The 19,810-nt window shown below is 41.9% G+C and overlaps 1 protein-coding gene across 1 annotated transcript in view; it reads left to right on the forward strand.

The window, feature by feature from the left end:
- The window catches only part of tenm1 (teneurin transmembrane protein 1), a 147,672-nt gene that overhangs the window by 17,328 nt on the left and 110,534 nt on the right, over positions 1 to 19,810 (forward strand). The window lies entirely within an intron of this gene.

Below are 19,810 nucleotides of genomic sequence, written 5' to 3' on the forward strand. Positions count from 1 at the left end.
CACAAATACAGAAACACACACTTTCACTCTCATATAGAATCTCAAATATGAGAAGCATCCATCCGGACACCCCGTACTCCACGATCAACAGAACAATAACACTTCGTTATTCCTGTTATTCCTGTTTTTTTTTTAGAATTATTCTTTGAATTCTTTTTTGGGTATTGAGTTTATTGCATTCGACAAAAAAAAAAGCATCCATACTTTCTCATTTTATCTCATTTCTGCTCTCTCCGTTACTGGTCTGGTCTGGAAACACATACACATTCACATTTCCACGATTGCTACATTTATATATGAGTGGGGGGGAATGCAAGAAAATCAGTGGGAATGAGCTGAAAGGGAAAGTGAGGCAGGTTCGCTCCCACAGGTCAGAGGTGCCCCTGCTGCAGAAGACGTGCTGAGACATATACACACTTCTTATTGACAGGGGCAGCATCACCCTGCACCTCACTAAAGTGCACATTCATAATTATTATCCAAGAGGAAATTAGTTTTCACTGTCAACATGCGAAAGAACTGAACTCAAACAAATGACTTTATATTTCAAACCCAAAAAAGACTCCTTCCCCCTTCAGATGATTAAAGTGCAACTTCTGGCCCATCACGAATAATGTTTGCTTATTTAATGTATTTTTTATAGAGTATGGCAATTTTGAAATTGAATGCATCCTATTGGAAAACGAATCCATTAATCAGCTTTCCTCCCCTGCTGAGGTACAGTTAGAAATCTAAGAAATGAACTTGTGCTTCCTTGCAAGACTGAACAGAAACCAGTTTTATTCACATTTATATTCAGTAAAAAAAAAGATGATGTCATCTTTCCTGCATATTGTGGCCTTGCTATCTGAATATGGTTGCAGATGTTGATAGCAGCATACGATATTTTAAAGGAATATTGCAGCTCTTCTGAGCTGGTCCCTTTGATTACTAAAGTCTAAAATAATTTATTTGATAATGTTTTCCATTATGTTAAAATGTTTTGCTGTAAAGATATAATCTGGATTTGGCCTGCAGATTGCTAATTTGTGCCTCTGGAAGAGAGTATCCCTGATCAGAGAAAAAACGTTTACACTTTTACTTCTTCCTTAAATAGGGAAGTCATCTGCAGCGGAAGCAGTCGGGAAAGCTCTTCCTTTGTGTACTTAGTCCATGCGTCATTCTTGCAACATCATGTCATGCAAACTTTGAACATATACTCAGTCTTAATTTTGGATATGTCAAATGAGACATCATCTGTTTGCAAGAGCTGGTCTCACCTTCAGTGTTTTTTTTAATCATAAAACTTATTATCTCTGCTTCGTTCATACGGTTCTTTCCACTAACCATTCTTCACACATTGACCAAATGTATAATTTCATCAGACTCGCCATCCTCATTGGTCTCAGCAGCATTGTCAGCGACCACCACTATCAGAGTCTGGATTCCGCAGGAGGATTTGTCTAGCTACCGCTCTCCCTGAAGAGTTCAGGTGCTAAAGACTTTACGGCAGACTAATTATCACGTATCCGTCTGCTGTAATAAACAACTATATTTACCACCTTCACTTGTCGCTTCTGATTGCACTGAAAGTACTAGGAAGACCAGAGGTGTGGTTTCAGGATGGCTAAAACAAATTACAATTTTGGATGGAAAAAAAAAAAAATACTATTTTTTTATAGGTATATATGGGAAATAATACCTCAAGGGATATACACACCTTCTAGCTTCATTACGTGTAGAGCACATTACTCTGTACCGCTTTGAGATTTTAATTATTGTGAGTGCTGGACAGAATGGAGAACATGAAACAAAGGACTTTTAAAGTTCAGCCCAATCATTGTCTTCATTATCTAACTCCTCGTGCTGCTATAAATCCTATAAATTAATATGAGACCTGTATAGTTTAACTGTCCTGTCAGTGTCACACTCTGGAGTGTTCATCACTGGAGCACGTCAGGAATATGGTGCCAACAATGCAGCAGCCGCTCTGCCTCAAACCAGAGCTGCTGCCTCGGATGTATAAATGTATGCATTTAATTTGTGCACGTCAGGGTTTTGTACTTTAGATTGATACAAACGGCTGCAGCCATCCACACTACAGGTACAGATATTCACAAGTTTGTTTTGTGAGAGTAACACCTTTTATCAATTAACAGAGCTCACACATGTATGCCATATTTTAATTATTTAACATTTATTTCCCCCGACACTGTCAGCATCTTAGTTGTTGTTTTTTTTTTATCTTTGATGTCTATCATTAGTGCAGTTGCTGTGTAAATCATCTTTCAAAGAAAAATTAAACAGCACATAATTTCTCAAAAAAAAGAAATATTTTCCTGATTTGGGGGGTCATGTTGTTTCATTTTGATTCAGCGTATCCCAATCGACAAACAGTTTTGCTTTCAGGACTCTAAGAAACAGAATGATCTATGCCCAAATACATTTAAACATAAGAACCTAGCTAAGGACACAAAGGCTTTTTTTTCTCCCTGCCAGTTCCGTATGTGTGACCGGATGAGAGGTAGATGAATCACGCTGAGGGGGGCGTTCATGGTTGTGTGCGAAAATGATCGGTATTTAAAGCAAAGCCATCATTCTGTTATCTTTACACCCCCCCCCCCCCCCCCCCCCCCCCGAAATAAAGAGCATTCAGGTTTTTGAGGTTTTTAAGAGTTACCTGGAAGCCTGTCATTTCACATTAGGGTAGCCTAGCATTGCTGCTTTCATGGATTCAGTCCTTGCTGGACAGCCGATGTTATATTTATGCATACGCATCTGTGGTGACAGTGTTGTCTACTCATTCCACATGAACTTCTTCTGTGTGTCTGCATGTGTGTGTATGTGTGTTTGTCTCTCACTGGTACAATGCATTTCCATTAAAAACGTGCATGCCATCTTTCGTTAAAATGATCTGAGCTGTTAGTTGCTACTCTGAATGACACATCTATACAAAGGAAGGGAAGGATATATTTCCTGTTTAGACGCTACCAATTTCCACTTCATGCATGGTGCACGCACGTAACACACACAGCCGCATGCACCCACACACAATTGATAGATTTATTATAGCGTGTCAGGAAAGTGCAGGCTTCATATTTCAGCAAAATGGACCCATTTGGCCGGCGGACTACTGCACCCCCCCACCTAACTCTTCTCAACCCCACTTCCTCCCACCCCACCCATCATCCATTCCGGCCAGCTCACTCAGCCAAATCTGGAACGGCACCAAATACATGTTTCTGTCATAAGCTTCTTTACATGAGCAGGAGAAATGGGGAAAGAACGGGTCATTCTGACAGTTGGAATCACTCCGTGTGGATCTTAAATGTTTTACGGCCTTAATGGCTCTCCAGGAATAGATGCAGTGCTAATGTCCTCTTACTACTATTGGAAAAGATGTAAGAATGTGTCTTTGCTGAGAGTGCTAAGAATTTGTGCAATGCTGCCTGCATGTTGGTTTGTGTCCCTGGCCGCCGATGTTCGTGAGTCAAATGGGCTTAGCTGAGGGATTCACGCATGCAAATGAAGCCACTTAAGTGTGGGTCCTTTCCCTCCTTCTGTCCCTATTCTCCTATATGTGGAGCACCACTTTGACATCATCCCTATTGGGGCTAGGCCCCTCGGAGCTGTGCTCTTGATTGGTGCACTGTAGACTATGAGGAATCATCCAGATTTGCCTCATATAATCGTTGATCCTCAGAGATATCTACAACAAATCTTCAACAAGCCCCTTGACTGATGTAGACACTCAATATAACCCATCGCCCAGCTTGAGCTTTAAGCATTACCTTTTGAAGAGTGTTCAATATGGTGGGATTCCTGGCATTTGGTGCTGCTGCTGCTTTAGCGCAGTCGCCCAGCATGGTTCCTCTTCTCCAGACAGACTCTGACTTAGAATATTGATCTCTCCGCTAGCCGTATTCTTTCCCTTCAGACAATCCATACTAAATGTATTAGCTGGAGAGAGCGCTACAATGTCCTCTGAAGCTAATCATATTTAGCCACAGAGAGGTATCTTTAAAGAAGCAGCCTATTTTCAGGGCCAGAGTGAATCGCCCAGAGCAGATAATGGTACTGCAGTGTGCAGCATCAAACGGTGAGCTTCCGAGGGAAGCATTATAGAAAACCATTTTGCTTCAGTCATTAAGACCTAGTATGCATTTTGTGTTTGTGTGTGTATATGACATATATGTATGTATGTATGTATGTATATACATACATATATACATACATATATACATACATACATGTATTTAATTTTGCATGATATTCCATGAAATCTCCTTTCTTTCCTGGCTTTTTAACATACAAACGTGCACTCAGTCATAGTTCCATGCATCACAGCATGCATCATGTACAAGAGAGTGCAGCATTGATAGTTAAGTGGAGCAATCAAAGGCTTTGATGCTAATCAGAGCTCTCTGTTCTGCTAGTTTGGGACAATGGCGGAAATATACAATATGGCAAAGGTTTTATTGGAGATGTCTGGCTGATGTGATTGCTCACTACCTCATTCACTGGGTAGCTGGGGCTAGAAATCAGCCTTGAGCTGGGGAACAGGGCTGAATAGTGCCTGGTGTGAGCTCCTTAATGCAGTATCACATGTAATGAGCTTTGGATTTTGGCCCCATCATGTATTGAGTTTACTACCAAAATGCTAAATGCTTTATGATACATTCATTCCATTTGCTTGAGTTGTTATCCATGCTGCTACTTCTGCGGAGATGACAGTGGCACTGAAAACTGCTATGGTAACACCTGTGTTGCTTGATGCAGCCGGCATATTCCTAGAGCTCATCTCCTGGCTTGGTAGGGGGGCTGTCAGTGATGTGTGTTTTTCTAGCCGTTGATTTCTCTGACTGTTCTCTGAGACTTCGCGTCTGCCTGTCTCAGTTCTGTCCAAAACATTTTTGGGTTCTTTTCTTTTTTGTGTGTGCATGTGTGTGTTGCTGGCTTCGAAGAGAGAGGGGATGCTTCTGACAGCCCATCTCCTTTGTGATTTTTGACCATGCACATGTGCTTGAGAGTGTGCACTTGTGTATGCTACCTCTGCTTGTTGGTTGACAGGCTGTTACTTGGTCTTCTGACAGACAGTTCCATTAAATCATGCCGCAGTTGTAACCTGCAGTGACAGAGCGCCATTGCCTCCCTCGGATTCCTCCATCAGGGTCTCTCATGCGCTTAACGAGGAAGTAAGCATGCTAAATTGTCTGTTGGTGATGGAGTGGAGAGGCTGTCTCCATTCCGCATGTCATGCATGATGTCCACACATATTGGGTTCCTTTCTCAGTGTTGCTGTGCAGACTATGTGCAAAGACACATTTGCATGTATATGAAAGGCTTCATTGTGGGTAGAAGTCCGGAACTGATCATTCTTTATGTGTGGAGAAGGTATGTGGTAAACTAGACACACAATTCTAAAAACAACTAGAAAACGACAATCAGAGATTGCAGACCCTCGCCTCCAATCGACTATTCGATCTTGCGAGACAGTAAACAGGGCTTCCGGATCAGAGGGGCCAAACCTGCTCTAGCTTGCTGCTCCGGAATGTACTACAAGCCATCTTCTGGACTCTTTTTCCCATCAAGCCATTCGTGTCCCTCCCTCTTAAAGTGGCAGTTTACAGCACATGCACAATTCCAGATGTAAAAATAATTCTAGAATCTGGATCCAGATCCGGATCAACGCCATTCTCGGGGAGGACCGAGCCACAGACAGAACCTTGCTTGTGTAAAATTTTCAAGTTGATTGGGTTACTAGTTTTTGACTTATGCGCTCGGACAGACAAACAAACAAACAGACAGACAAACAAACACACCCAATCGCAATACCCTCGCCTCCTCTTCGGCGAGGGTAACAACAACAAAAACTATTAGATGCTGTGTGAAACATATACAAATAGCAGAAATTGCCAATACAAATCAACATATGCTACAGAGACCAACCTACAATTTTACAAATTTTAAGTACAGACTGCAAAACCATTACTTTTTAAATGGAAAATGTTTGGTAGCTATTTGTTAAAGATGTGATTATGTTGAAATATTCTTATGTTGCTACTTTGTATGCACACATCCCAGCATAGACACTTCTTGAGACAACTTTCTCACAGTTTCTTTAACCACAGCGATGGTAACTCTTTTTCCAGAAACATCTCTGTGGTTTCGTGATGTAGCAAATAGTTCTGCAGGCAACTATTTTCAAGCACAGAGTGATGGTGCTGCGATGCTGTTGTTGCAGGAAGGCCATACCATAATAAATGTTGCTCCTTTGATGATACCCCCTAATAATCCAGTACTGCATTTGAAGACGATAGTTTGTTGCAGACCTTCCTGCAGATTGAGGTAGAGTCTGCCCGGGAGCTGCCTTGTGAAAAAGCACTCAGTGGATTTTGAAGAGGTGTTGAGTGCAGGGGATGATGGCTCTACTTGTTCCTTTTAAGGTTATTTTAAGCCGCAGACCTGCATGATATGTGCGTGGTGTCTGAGTGTGTGTGTCAGGTTTGTGTTTTAATTAGAGAGACAGGAGTGTGTCCTTGGGCTGCCGCAGAGGGTCAGGAGAACCTGGTATAGTCTGGGAGAGGAGTGGCTGTGGCAAATCTGGCAGGCCTGCTAAACACCCATTTAGATGCACTCAAGAGCACACGCTCACACCCACGGACAGCCAAGCACACGTATGTATCCCGGTCTTGGCGCCATTCCTGATTGCAGGTGAGACCGTGGTAACTGAGCAGCCGGGATCGCCATGTGTTTCACAGCCGCCCCTCGTCTTTGGGAGCAAAATTAACAGTAGCACTACTCTGGGGAGATGGAGAAAAGCAGAGGAGATTGCAGATTGAGAAGGGCACTAGGAGGTGGAGTTGAAGGAGTAGAGGGAGCCGGTGCAAGGGAGGTGAAGGGGAACTGAATGCAGAAAAGGTTGAGGGGTGGAGGGAGAAAAAAAAAAAATCAGCTGACATTTATGTTCCTGGCCGACAGCAAATGCCACTTCAGACTGGCATGTCTCTTTCATTCTCTGTTGCATTCTTTGCCCCCCCCCCTCTTACCCCACGCCCAAACCTTCCATGTGTCTCTCTCCATACCTGCCGCTTTGCATCGGTCAGTTCTTCCCTCATTTCCCTGCATCAACATCTTTCCATTTCCATGTCTGCCATGTGACCTCTGCCATTCATTCTGCCATTTCTTCATCTTCTGGTCGTCATTTTCATAAAAACCCCAGCCCCAACCCCCCACCCATGCCACATCATGCCCATCTTTTGTCGGCTTTCCTTTTTTGAGTCTTTGTCTGTGAATCCTCTTTAACCTTCCCTCTTTCCCTCCCGTACCTGTATTTGCATCACCTCCTTTCTTGCCCTCTGTCTCTCTCATCCAAGCTAATCCTCTTTCTCCACACACCTCTAGCGTGCCTAGCCTGGGTCCCAGTCGATGATGGGACTCATAAAGCTTCCCAGATGAGGAGATAGCTAATGGCTGTTGAATAATGCATGGCTGGCAGGATTTAGAGAGCCCAGTCTATTAGCTTGACCAAATACTCTGGGCTTTTATTAAAGACCAACACTTACAATTACAAACTACATTAAGGCCGGGGTCCTGTCTTAGCTCCCCCTTCCTCATCGTTTGTCGCCGTCTCTATGGTTAAAGATAAGACAGAATTTTATCTTTTGCTTTTTAAGACTTTATAGCCTGGAATGACTGACCATTTTAGAAAGGGTCACTGACTGTCCTTTCTGCATCACATGCTTTTTGTATGATACGTCACAGGTTAGTGGCCCTTTTACTCACACCTGTGATATATATATATACACACACACACACACTACCTTTCTAAAGTTTGGGGTCACTTAGAAATGTCCTTATTTTTGTAAGAAAAGCACTTGGTTTTTTTTTCAATGATATATTTGAACTAATCAGAAATACACTAAACATTTCTAATGTGGTAAATTACTATTCTAACTGCAAATGTCTGGTTTTCGGTGCAACATCTGCATCGCTGTATAGACGCCCATTTCCAGCAAATATCACGCCAGTGTTCTAATTGTACAATGCGTTTGCTCATTGCGTCAGAAGCCGAATGGATGATTAGAAAACCCTGTGCAATCATGTTAGCACAGCTGAAAACAGTTTAGCTGGTTAGAGAATGTATGAAACTGACTTTCCTTTGTCTGGTTGACCCCCAAACCTTTGAACGGTAGTGTGTGTATATATATATGTATTGTTTGTTAGACGGGCGGCCCGGTGGCGCAGTGGTACGCACTGTTGCCTCACAGCGAGGTGGTCGCAGGTGCTACTTGGTGGCCATTCTGTGAGGAGTTTGCGTGTTCTCCCCGTGTCTGCGTGGGTTCTCTCCGGGTTCTCCGGCTTCCTCCCACCACCAAAGACATGCAGCCTAGGCTGATTGGGGACGCTAAAAATTGCCCGTAGGTGTGAGTGTGTGTGTGGCTGATTGTCTGTCTCTGTGTTGCCCTGCGATGGACTGGCGGCTTGTCCAGGGTGTACCCCGCCTCTCGCCCGTTGACTGCTGAGATTGGCGCTAGCTTGGCCCGCAACCCGATGACGGAATAAGCGGTTGGAAAATGAATGAATGACTGTTTGTTAGACTACGCAGAGATACGTCTGTGTAATGTAGGGAATTTCCGTATTACTTGGGATTCCACAACGTAATTACATGCCGACACCACTAGGAACGCACATGTTGCTGCTGAGGCTCCCTCACACATGATTCCACACGATTGCACACAAATGTTAATGACTACTAATGGCTGTAAGTGTCTTAGAGTGTGTGTCCTGTAAGTGGCTTCTGAACAGCCATAAAGTGTTGCTAGCTAATGGCTACCTAAACAGCCCTCTACCTCTGCACACTTAGCCGTCTCTCTGTAATAGAGTATTGATCCATCTCCTAATTTTGAGAGCGCCATGCAAGGTTTCATCTTGCATTTGCATACTACATTGAGACACGTCTGCATATTCTTGACAAGTTTGCAGTTAGGCGTTTGTCTCAGCCACAAGGTGTGTTGAGGTATTTTCAGAGTGAGACTGTCAGAGGGCCGATGCCACTTTGTCAGCCAGAGGGCTCAGTTTTTTTTTATGCTGACAGATCTTTAATCATGTAATTCAGGAAACCTAGGGGATATCCAGGCCACTTCAGATACAGCGTCGACACCATGAGCAATGATGGATTGATGGCAGTCAGTTCTTAACACTGAGAGTCAACTCTAAACCCATTATCCATCTCCATGTCTTCAGCCCTGGCCCCCTCATCAGCCACGCCCCATGTCTGGACACCTAAGTGATTACAGGTCTGATTCACCAACAACGTGATAAAATGCTGCGGCTACTGGTCAATTTGTTTCCAAATACTTCAACCTCATGAACCAACACTTCCTGTTCTATTTGTGTGTGCCTGCTTATTTGTTCCCCTCGCTTACAAAGAGGTTTATTTAATCTGAACTCTTCACCAGGACTCTACAGTTAGCCATCGTTATTAGGCTGTACTCTCTCTCTATTCTATATATATATATATATATATATATATATATATATATATATATACTGTATATTGTTCCCTAAATGTCACATACTACATACAATATGTACTATAAGACTTACACCAAGCGCCTTACTTTGAAGCATACAAAAAGCTTTATTTAAAGTCAAATGTGGTCTAAAATGTTTCTATCTCTTTTAGAAAGCTCCTAAATGCACGTGTCAGATAAATGCAGCTACATCCATACAAAATGATGCAGCTCTGTCAATGCAGATCTCCAAAGCCCTGTAATTACCTAAAATAAAAGAACACTCCACTGTTCGGCATTTTCTTTAACCATATTCTGACTGAGTATTTCCTTCCTAAATAAGTGGCAAAATTTAAATAAAAGCTGGGGTATCCTGCTGTATCCAGAGCTGCATGAAATATTTGCACTGCATTTGCAGTCTGTCAAATAATGAAACTGGGAGAGCACTCAGAGCGCCCTTAACTCTGCCAATGCTGTTGTTACTAAATCCTGAAAAATCATATACGTATTCGCAAGCCAGAGAACAAAATCCTGGGGTGAGTGTTTATAAGAGGAGTATCAAAAAAAGGTTCAAAACTAAGGCCTGTATTCATTGAAGGCAGCGCTATGACGCTACCATTGTGTTCCGGAACTATGACTCAATGCGTCACCCCCTCCAAATATATACTTGATTACCAGTACTTTTGATTGTGTCGGGAAAGAAAATGAGCATTCTCTGGGTATTTTTATTTTTTATTACGTTGTAAAGACTCTAGCCAGCGAACAAAATTTAAAAATGAATGTGTTAATTTGGCACATTTACAGCAGTACCAAGTAAAGAGCAAGACCCCTTCAAAGATGACCTGGTTCTCCTTGAGAAGAGCCAAAGAAAGGAACAGGTCTGCATGTGTGCTGGAACAATCATCACCTGGCTGGTAACAGGGGGGAGAGGGCGGGTCTTAAGGAGTAGCTGATGACTGATAAGGGCTTTCATGTGTGGCTCGTTGGGATCCTGCTGGTTCGTTTTCAGCCGCACCTGAAGCACATGAGGAGAGGGCATGTGATCAGCGGCAACAGAAACACCAAATGAGTCAAAGCAGGTTCATAAAAGAACAAGCCGATAGACACCAATTAAACATGTCTAGAGGTCCAGACGTAAAAAAATCAGACAAAAAAACAGTATGAGTCAGCACAAACACAGCCCCGTTAATGTTAGTAGCTATCATATACGCCCTATTCAGCCTCCTGCTGAATGCAGCAACTGAAGCCATGGCCATGTCGTTGTATAACATTTTATTTTTGATGTGGTGCACTAAACATCCAATTAAATGGTGCATTTAAAAAAAATCCATTCTTTATCCGTTGGTCTCCATGAGTTGGAAATGACTTGTTCAAAACAAAGATCTCCGTTAACACCCAGCTGACCTCCAACTAGGTTTTCTTTCATCTTTTACTTTGTTTTCGCCGTTTAATTGCATTTTTTTGTTCAAGTCTATTCCATTAAGTAAAGAATTTATATTGCACAATGATATTTTTGGTCTTTATAGCTTGTGACTGGAGATAACTCTTAATTTCAATGTTTAATAAATTAAGTAATGGTTTTTATTCTAAGAATTTATCTTTATATATATGGAATCGTACAGAAAGGATGTATATATTGATTATATATTCCAACTCGGGGGCGACGGTGACGCAGGTGGTTGCGAGAGTCGTCCTATGATCGAGAGGTTGGCGGTTTGATTCCCGGCTCGGGCACATGAGTACACTGTCGTTGTGTACACTGGAGTCCTTAGGCAAGACACTTCACCCACATTGCCTGTGTGAATGTAGTGAGGAAGTGAATGTCGGTGGTGTTCAGGAGGACTGATGGTGCAAATTGGCCGCCTCGCCCCTGTCATCTTACCAAGTATGGAGTGAATAATGCACATACAATGTAAAGCATCTTTGAGTATCTAGAAAAGCGCGATATAAAATCAATGCATTATTATATTTGTTTGTGTGTATAATATGTAATTATATTTTGATAATCTAATTTGATGGTTTGAGTGAAATCAAGGAAGATGGGATCAAGTGAAATATGTTTCAAGGAATTAAATTAGTCATTAGTAAGACTGTCTGACTCTTCCACTTGTTTTCGGGTGCATGGGTACATATGTGCAATCTCAATTTGTTATGTGCATTGCCTTGATCACATTGCAGTGTGGCGGACCCAACATGGTGGACCATGGATGAAATTTAATTTGATGTGGTGTTGTAATGAGATGTATGTCTTAGTCTGGGAACAAAGTGACATGAAAGTGTCTCAGAAATTTGTTTCAAGAAACCAGTTGCGGAATTGGATTTCTTATTTTTATGGATTTAATTTAATGTGAAAGTCAAATATTGTAAACAGTGTGGAAAAAACAAAAACAAAACAACAACCAAAACGCTCCAACTATAGCTAGACAGAGTAACCCCTGAGGACAAGGCGAGACTGTGTGCCACATATAATATTGGAAACTTTTCACTAACTGTTAGAAAGCAACCAATTTGCCAGTTGTTTTAACACAGCTCTTCCAGCCTGAACTCAAGTCCCTGACCTGTGCTCTTTTTAGATAACAGTGTAGAGGAGGTGTAGATTGCAGACAAGGCGGATGTAGTCTCCGTGACGTTGGGTAAGGTTTCTGAGGAGCCATTGTGTCGACGGTAGATTCTGAGCTAAAGAGATGGTGCCTCACAGAATGGCAGTCAGATGTAACTTTAAATAGCCTTGCCCTTAATTACAGAATTTTGCACACCAATATATTTTAATTAACGTGCACACTAATATATTTTAATTAAAATATATACCGGTAATCTTCAAGAAAACTGTATTTTTTTAAACTTTATAATTTAATATCAACTATTGCCATGTTTCAAGTATGTTGATATTTAAAGGTATATAAAGGCAAGACCCATTAAAAGCAGTTTTCATAAGAAGAAAATAGCTGTAGAGACAAGAAAGGTTCTTTGTGTCAGGCTGATTTCAGTCTTGGCAAATTACCTCCTTATAAATTCAGCCTCAAATGACCATTCAAAGAAATACCCCCCCCCCATGACTCAGTACAGGCCCATTTCAAAATTTTAAATGAGTATAAATATAAAAAATAATCCGATGCTTGAAAATCAGCACTCAATTGTTATTTTGGAAATTACCGAGGAGTATTCACACATGGGTCCACCTCAAATCCAGCCACAGGTGGTCAACTGAGAGCTCTTCATTAGCGATGATTACATAGAAATGACCCTGCTGATCAATGGTTACGGTTAATCATGGAAAACATACCGAGAAAATATGTTTTTCTGACTCAGAACTCAAGTGCTTCTCAGTGACGTGGAGGTTTTAGATTACTTCCATGTGCATCCATCACACAGCACAGCGCTTGAGTGAATTTATATGTTGACAATAGAGTGAATGCTTCACCTCTTGCCAAAATGATGACAGCAATAACCCTGGGACATCATTTAAAAATAGAAGTTTGAAAGGTGAACATAATCTATTTATTTTTTTAAGTGTTGTTATGGTGAACCTGACCTTCTAGCGTGATTGGGGACTCATAAAGAGGGTATAGCGTATAATGATTTACCTCTGGCTGGCTTTATTCTCAAGTTTTACCTAATGGCACTACCCGTATGTGCAGGTGGTGAATGTGTCTCTGGGCTCTGTAGCTAATTTGACACAAGTGGTCAAAGTGTAATGGCAATTTTCTGGTTTGACAAAGACCAAAATGTTATTTTCTCCAATACAATCACTGGAAAAGGAACAGCCGTGAAACAGTGGAGCAATATTTGATTGGTATTTGGATACCAACACTGCAAAAAATGACAACTTTGGTGCAGGTTAAAATTATTGTATCCACTTCAAGATAGAAGGCACCACCCGGCGTTTGGTCAACCAGCAGATGTCTTGAGGTGTATCTATCCCTGAGCCAGTCACGCAAACCTGAAAGGTCATCTCCATGACATCACTTCCTGTCATCAGTGTGATAGTCAGCATAATTTCTAAATCATTGCTCCCTTGCCTGTTTTATTTGCAAATCCTGACTGTGAGTCAAATCAATCACATCTCACAGATAAATTGAATGTCTTTTCATTACATTGTTGTATGTTTTCAGTTGATCTGTATCGTAGCAACCTGTCTGCAAAAGCCAAAATCTATAGGTGCGCTCCTACCTTGGAGATGGCATTGAGATGAAAAGTGTCTTTCCTGCCTCAGCCGAATGTCTGTCTTTCCACTTCACCTTTCAAAACGTTAATTAAATTGAGTAAGTTGAGGGTGGCAGCATCCTGGATGATGTGAAATAAACAATGGAGGCCTGCTTCTTATGAGTGTGTTTGATGAAAGGCGGAGATTTGATGGGGGAGGATGGGGGAAGCGTATATGGTTGGCATCATGAAGCCCTGCAGATATTCAGATCGCATTTTAACAGCTCTAAACAGAATAGACTTTAATAAATAAAACAAAACAGTGTGTGTGTGTGTGTGTGTGGCATGTGTTGAGACAGCAGAGGACTGCAGGGTCTTATCTTCATGAACAGTATCCCTCTGTCTCTATGGAGATGTGTAGGGAGCAGAGGGCAACTGCAGTCTGATGTGGGGCATCTGTTTCCACATTTGTTAAGCTTTTGCAGTGGGTGTGTGTAGGTGTGTGTGTGTGTGTGTGTGAGAGAGAGAGAGATAGAGATAATTTTTGAAAGAGAAAATGAGGGACAGACAGAGAACGTTAGAAGAGAGCGAAGGCTTTTGTAATGCATTTGCGTTTCGTTCTTTGTGATAGGCGCGATCGGTGGAGTGGAACGGCGAGGTGTTGCTGCAGTAGAGGGCAAATGGCAGCTTGTCATTGGTCCGTGTTAATGCTGACCCAGGGCAGTAGCCGTGTTTACCTCATTGGCCTAAAGATGGCCACCAGTAGAGTCTGCAGGTGGTGCTGGAGACACGTCTTCCTCTTATTCTCGTCCTCGCTCTCTTCTGCACACTCTTTGTTTCTCTATCTCCCTCCACCATCTATTATATGTTTTGGTTTGAATACCAAGCAGCCCTCCCCCCCCCCCCCCCCTTTCATCTCCCCACATTCACACAACCTGTCTTGTGCACATTGCATATACTGTGTATATATATATATATGAATGCTTCACTTTCCATACTGCAGTCTCAATGGGGAAATTACCTGCACAATCTACTTCATAATAAGGCTGTACTTGCCCCCTGATGCCTGGTTAAGTTGTGGAGAGAAAATGTGTTAATTAGGCACATTTACAGCAGTAACGAGTAAAGAGCAGGACCCCTTCACAGACGACCTGGTTCTCCTTGAAGAGAAGAGCCGAAAAAGTTACTTATCACATGGCAACCCCTCGGGGATCTGGAGGTAGAGGGGTACCAGTGGATGGTTTTCAGTCAAGAGCAGCAGTGGTGGACGTAATGGGAGCAGGAGTTATTGACTGGAGCAGCATGGTATGGAAATAGTGTCTCTGGTGCGCCATCATCGAGACGGAAAGCTTATAGTATCCTGATTTATGAGTGCTGTGGAGAATTGAGTGCTTCATAAAGATTTGCCAGTGGCTGAGATGGAGTAATCAGCGAAGTGATCTGACTTTGGTGGATTACAGATCCAACGGCTGTAAAAGTCAGTTGCAATACCCTGACTTTGTCTGTCGGACAATGCGTGTGAAGGAGCCTCAGTCTCACGCTGGCCCGCTGTCAAGGTCATATGGATTATAAATGATTGGGTTTCCAATACTCTACTGGGGAGTTCTGCATGATGAATCATCACTTCGTTCCAAATCGACACCAATTAAGGATGTTTTGTTTATTCCGCTGTGGGACATGCTGTGGATGTTCTCTTGGAACAAGCATTTTCACCCCTTCTCGGCTTTCACAAGCAACACTGTCGCATTTGCAGGGATTAGTAAAACGTGTGCAAGTGTGTTTTCTGTGTGTTGTATATTTGTCAATGTGTGTCTCTTCCCTGTGTACTGTAGGGTGCCTATTTCTTTCAGGCCTGTGCTTTCTCATTTTATTTTCACGCTCTGGCACGTGTGTGTGTGCGTGGACTCGTTTGCACGTGCATGTCCACAGTCATGTCACTCAGTGTTTGCTGTGTAGTCTGCTGCTGTTTGTGCCAGTGGCTTCATGTCTGTAAGGCATGCTATATGAAAAGTGAGGTGGTGGCGCCCGGTGCTGGAGCTTGTGAATTCATTTGCATTCATTCCACTGCCTGTCTCTCCTCAGAGCCCATTCTAATTACCAGCATCTCAGGTCTGCTAAAACGCTGCATATACTCTCTCTCTCTCTCTCTCGCTCTCTTTCTGTAAAAAAAAAAAAGGGCTTCTGGTGGTGAATTCTCGTAGCTTTAATTCTGCTCTCTCCTGAGCTTGTCCTTGTGTTAGTTTGTTTGCTGTCCAGGCCAGGCCATTTCTCCGGTCTCAGTGTCATCGTCAGACACATTTTTTCCCAACCTTAGGATGTGTGTGTGTGTAGGGGGGGGTCATATTCCAGAGTGAGGGAGAAAGAGAACCGCGAGGCTTGTAAAAGATGAATGTGCGCAATAATCCCAGTAATGGCCGTAGTGGAGTTTAACCTCCCGATTCTCCAACACCTCGTCACACCTTCTTCCCTTGAGATGCAAATTTCTACCAAGGCTAATAACTCACAAGGCATCGTGCCTTTTCTTTAGCTTTGTCAGGCATGCATGGGTATACTTATGCATGCATGTATGCACACACATAAAATCATGGCATGCAGTGTTGTACACACACACACACCTGCACAGCTCCATGGCAGGTGGCATTGAGCATGCACCCTGCAGCAATGACAAGGTCAGAAAGGATCAGGACATTGCTGTGTTCTCAGCAGAGACGAGCTCTGTTTGCTAGCCGTTATCCTCCTCTAGGATACATCACAGACCATTTCAGACCCATTGTGGGGCTCACAAAGTACGCTGAATGAGCACCCCTAAATATCAATATTAACAAATTATTACGAATGGTTCAAATTAATTTATTTAAACACGTTCAATGCTGAGCATTCTTTATAAATTGGGGATCTCACTCCGATATGCGGGCGGTGCCATGCATCTTTAATGCTGGCAATCAACGAGGAAAAGCAGAAGGAAAGGCTGCTGGATTTTATGGTGCGGGTTTGAGAGACAATCAAACTAAAGCATTCACTGAAAGAAACTGCTGAATATTGTCAGGATGCCAAATTAGTCGAGGAGGCCGACGACAAAGCAAATATAAGGATTCGACTTGAATTCTGAAAAAGTCAGAAAGATAATCACAGGTTAAATTTTCAGTTCAGTAAGTCGTTCGAGAAACATAACGCCGTGCAGAACCGTCTCGTCAGTGTAATTCCAATCAAAACACAATCGCATCTTTGTGCAGCATTTTTGGGAAAATATAATTTTGTATAATTATTATTATGAAACATTCCTTTTACATAGTTAAGTTCAACCAGACTCACACATCAGACCTCATATAGCGATTAAATCTTCATCATATATTTTTTTTCTGATCTTAGGACAACATATATTTCATGAGTCATACTCCATTTTGCTTAAGAAAAAGTAGCTTGTACTAGTACTCACTTACTGTTACTGCAACCACTTGATGTTTTAAACTGTTTTTTGACTTAGTTTGTTTTCTCTTGCCAGTTTACTTCTAGCTCAGACTTGCAGATCGGAGGTAGAGCTTGAATTATGTGACACCTCCCTCATTGTTTGATGACAGTATGGTGGACGCTCCTCATGCGTTTCAGAGACTGAACAGTATCTTTGTACAACAACCATCAGAAGTAAAAGTGAATCGAGGTTGATGTGTATTTTTAACTGATTTTTGAATCCATAAATTGAGTTTTCAATGTTAAAATGTAATATTTGTTCCTGGCTTCATTGTGGATCAGATCCAGAAAACATTTTGCATGACAGTTCATATCGGACCCCTTTATGACTGTGATTTTTGATGATTGAATTGAATCCATATTTTTTAAATCCTCCATTATAAGTAAATGGGAAAATCCAGGTGCTTTTTTTCTTTTTCCGTTAACCTACTAACAAACAGAAAAACAAACAAACATAAAACCATAACCTCCCTTCCGGAGGTAATCATTGATAGGGCAGAACTCTGACTGAGCTGACTGAAAGCATCATATGTTGAAAGGTATTAAAATGAGTGGGGTTTGGTGGGGTTAGGGTTCTCATTGTGGGTAGAGCCCCCCCTGGAGATCTGATCCTAGGCTCACCGCTGGGCTGAATAAAGTCAAGACTGCACCGGCCTCCACAACAGCAACGGCGAGAAAATTAATAATCACCTCAGAAATATTAGGGGTGTATACTTCCCATCTGCAAAACAGCGCCTGAGGAATTAAAAATTTTAAACACATCATTCAAACAGTACAGACAGAAAGAGGGTGTTTTTCTGGAAGTCTAATTTGAGTGGGAGCCCCCCCCGCAGTGAAGCGTTTGAGTGATGGTAAATATCTTGCTGCAGAGCCGAGCAGCTAGACTCAGGAGGTTTCAGGCCTTCTCTAGGGAAAGGCAGCGTTCACAATCACCTGCAGCCTAAACATGATTGTGGAACTGCTGGAAGTTGTTTTTGAAGATTAGGTACAAACAGGCAATTACACAAATATGCACACAAGCATACATATTCACGTAGATGCATGTACACACCTGGCCGCATGCACATCCTGTACGGGAAAGGCAATAGATGGTTTGTAAAGATCTGTATGAAAATAGAGCTGGTCCTTTCAGAACATTTGGTTGCTTCATTTTATTTCTTTGCTGTAATTGGACTGCAAGATTGTGTCACGGTTTTAAATGGCGATCCTGCCGTTTATCACTGTGTCTGGAGAGATAAATCAATGGCTGGTTTTATTTTAATTGCTGTCTCAGAGTACACTGTCATCAACATAATTATCCATGTTTCTAAGTCCATCGCGGCTTTTTCCGTCATCGTTTTAGGTGCTCTTTTATCTTATCTGCCTTATCTTTTTTTCTTTCATCACCACAGCCACTATTATCGGATAGATTATCTTCATCAACGTCACTGTCTCGGCTATCATTAGCAATATTCCCTGGATTGTTATTAACAATATTATAATCCTCCACATCGACTTCACGAGCAGCCAACCGATGACAAGAGTCGTGTTGGAACTCGTAACGGCTGATGAGATGGCGTTTTATCTCGGGTCAGGAACGCCATTAAGACAAAGATATATTATTGCAAAGATCTGATGGTCTGTCAGGGGCAGGATCTCATCTGATTATCGCAAAGACGACGAAGAGAACTCGCAAGCCCTAATTTCACTTGTCTGACCTTTTTATGGGGTTAATTATTTATTTTTTTGAAGCAGAGCGGCGAAATAAACTTTGCGGCAATTTAACACAAGTCAATTAATAAGCGAGATAGATGTAAAGCTATCCTGGGGGAAATTATTAAGCTTTTATTTTTAGAGTGGGGTGGGTCCAACAATAGAGTTAAATGTCCTCTAAATTGATCCCACTCCTCAAATAGGCAGGCAGGTTTTAAAGTTGTTGAGGCTCTATTGATGTCGGATGCCTCTGTCTATCTATCTAAAAGTGGCAACGTGGAGAAGAGGAGGAGCGGCGTTTGGCTGTAGTAGAATTGCAGCTCGTGTTTTTGTGGCCTTCCACAGACTGAATTTGGTCGTCTCTTCTGATTTAAATTCTATACATCATGTGCCTGCAGAGTTATGGAATGTGCAAAAATCACTGAGGTGGGCGAACGGCCTTAATCAAGGCTGTGCAATGGTATTTATCTTAATTAATCTTTTTGAGCAGCTCCTAAAATAAGTGCAACAACGCTGTTGAATTAAAGTAAAATAATATACAGCAAAAAATACATCCACTGTCCAGTTCATTCCAGTTATAGTAGCTGATGAATGAGGGAAGACAAGAACAGACGGATGACTTTGATGTGAAAAATAACACCCCTCGATAGGTGTTAAAATTTTAAACTGCCAGAGGACACCTTCATCACCAGCAGGACCCACATAGGTGTCTTTTTGTCCCCCGGTGGAAGTGATTTGTAGTCAGCAGTATATGCACAGTATAAAGCCGCTCTCACAAACTACTCATACTTGTTGATGTACAACTACGTACATCAACATAGTTGTGTATATTTTGAATTTTCAACATATTTTTCATTTTGGTGTTTTCCATGGGAATTCTTTTTTCTTTTCCTTTTTGAAGATTACTGCAGATTGTTTTGCCATTATTATTTTGTGTATCTAGAAAACTTAATTTGATTTAATTTAATTTAACCTTTATATAACCACGTAAGTTAATTGAGAATTAATTATAA

This window comes from Brachionichthys hirsutus, chromosome 6, assembly GCF_040956055.1.
Source record: "Brachionichthys hirsutus isolate HB-005 chromosome 6, CSIRO-AGI_Bhir_v1, whole genome shotgun sequence".
Classification (NCBI taxonomy): Eukaryota; Metazoa; Chordata; class Actinopteri; order Lophiiformes; family Brachionichthyidae; genus Brachionichthys; species Brachionichthys hirsutus.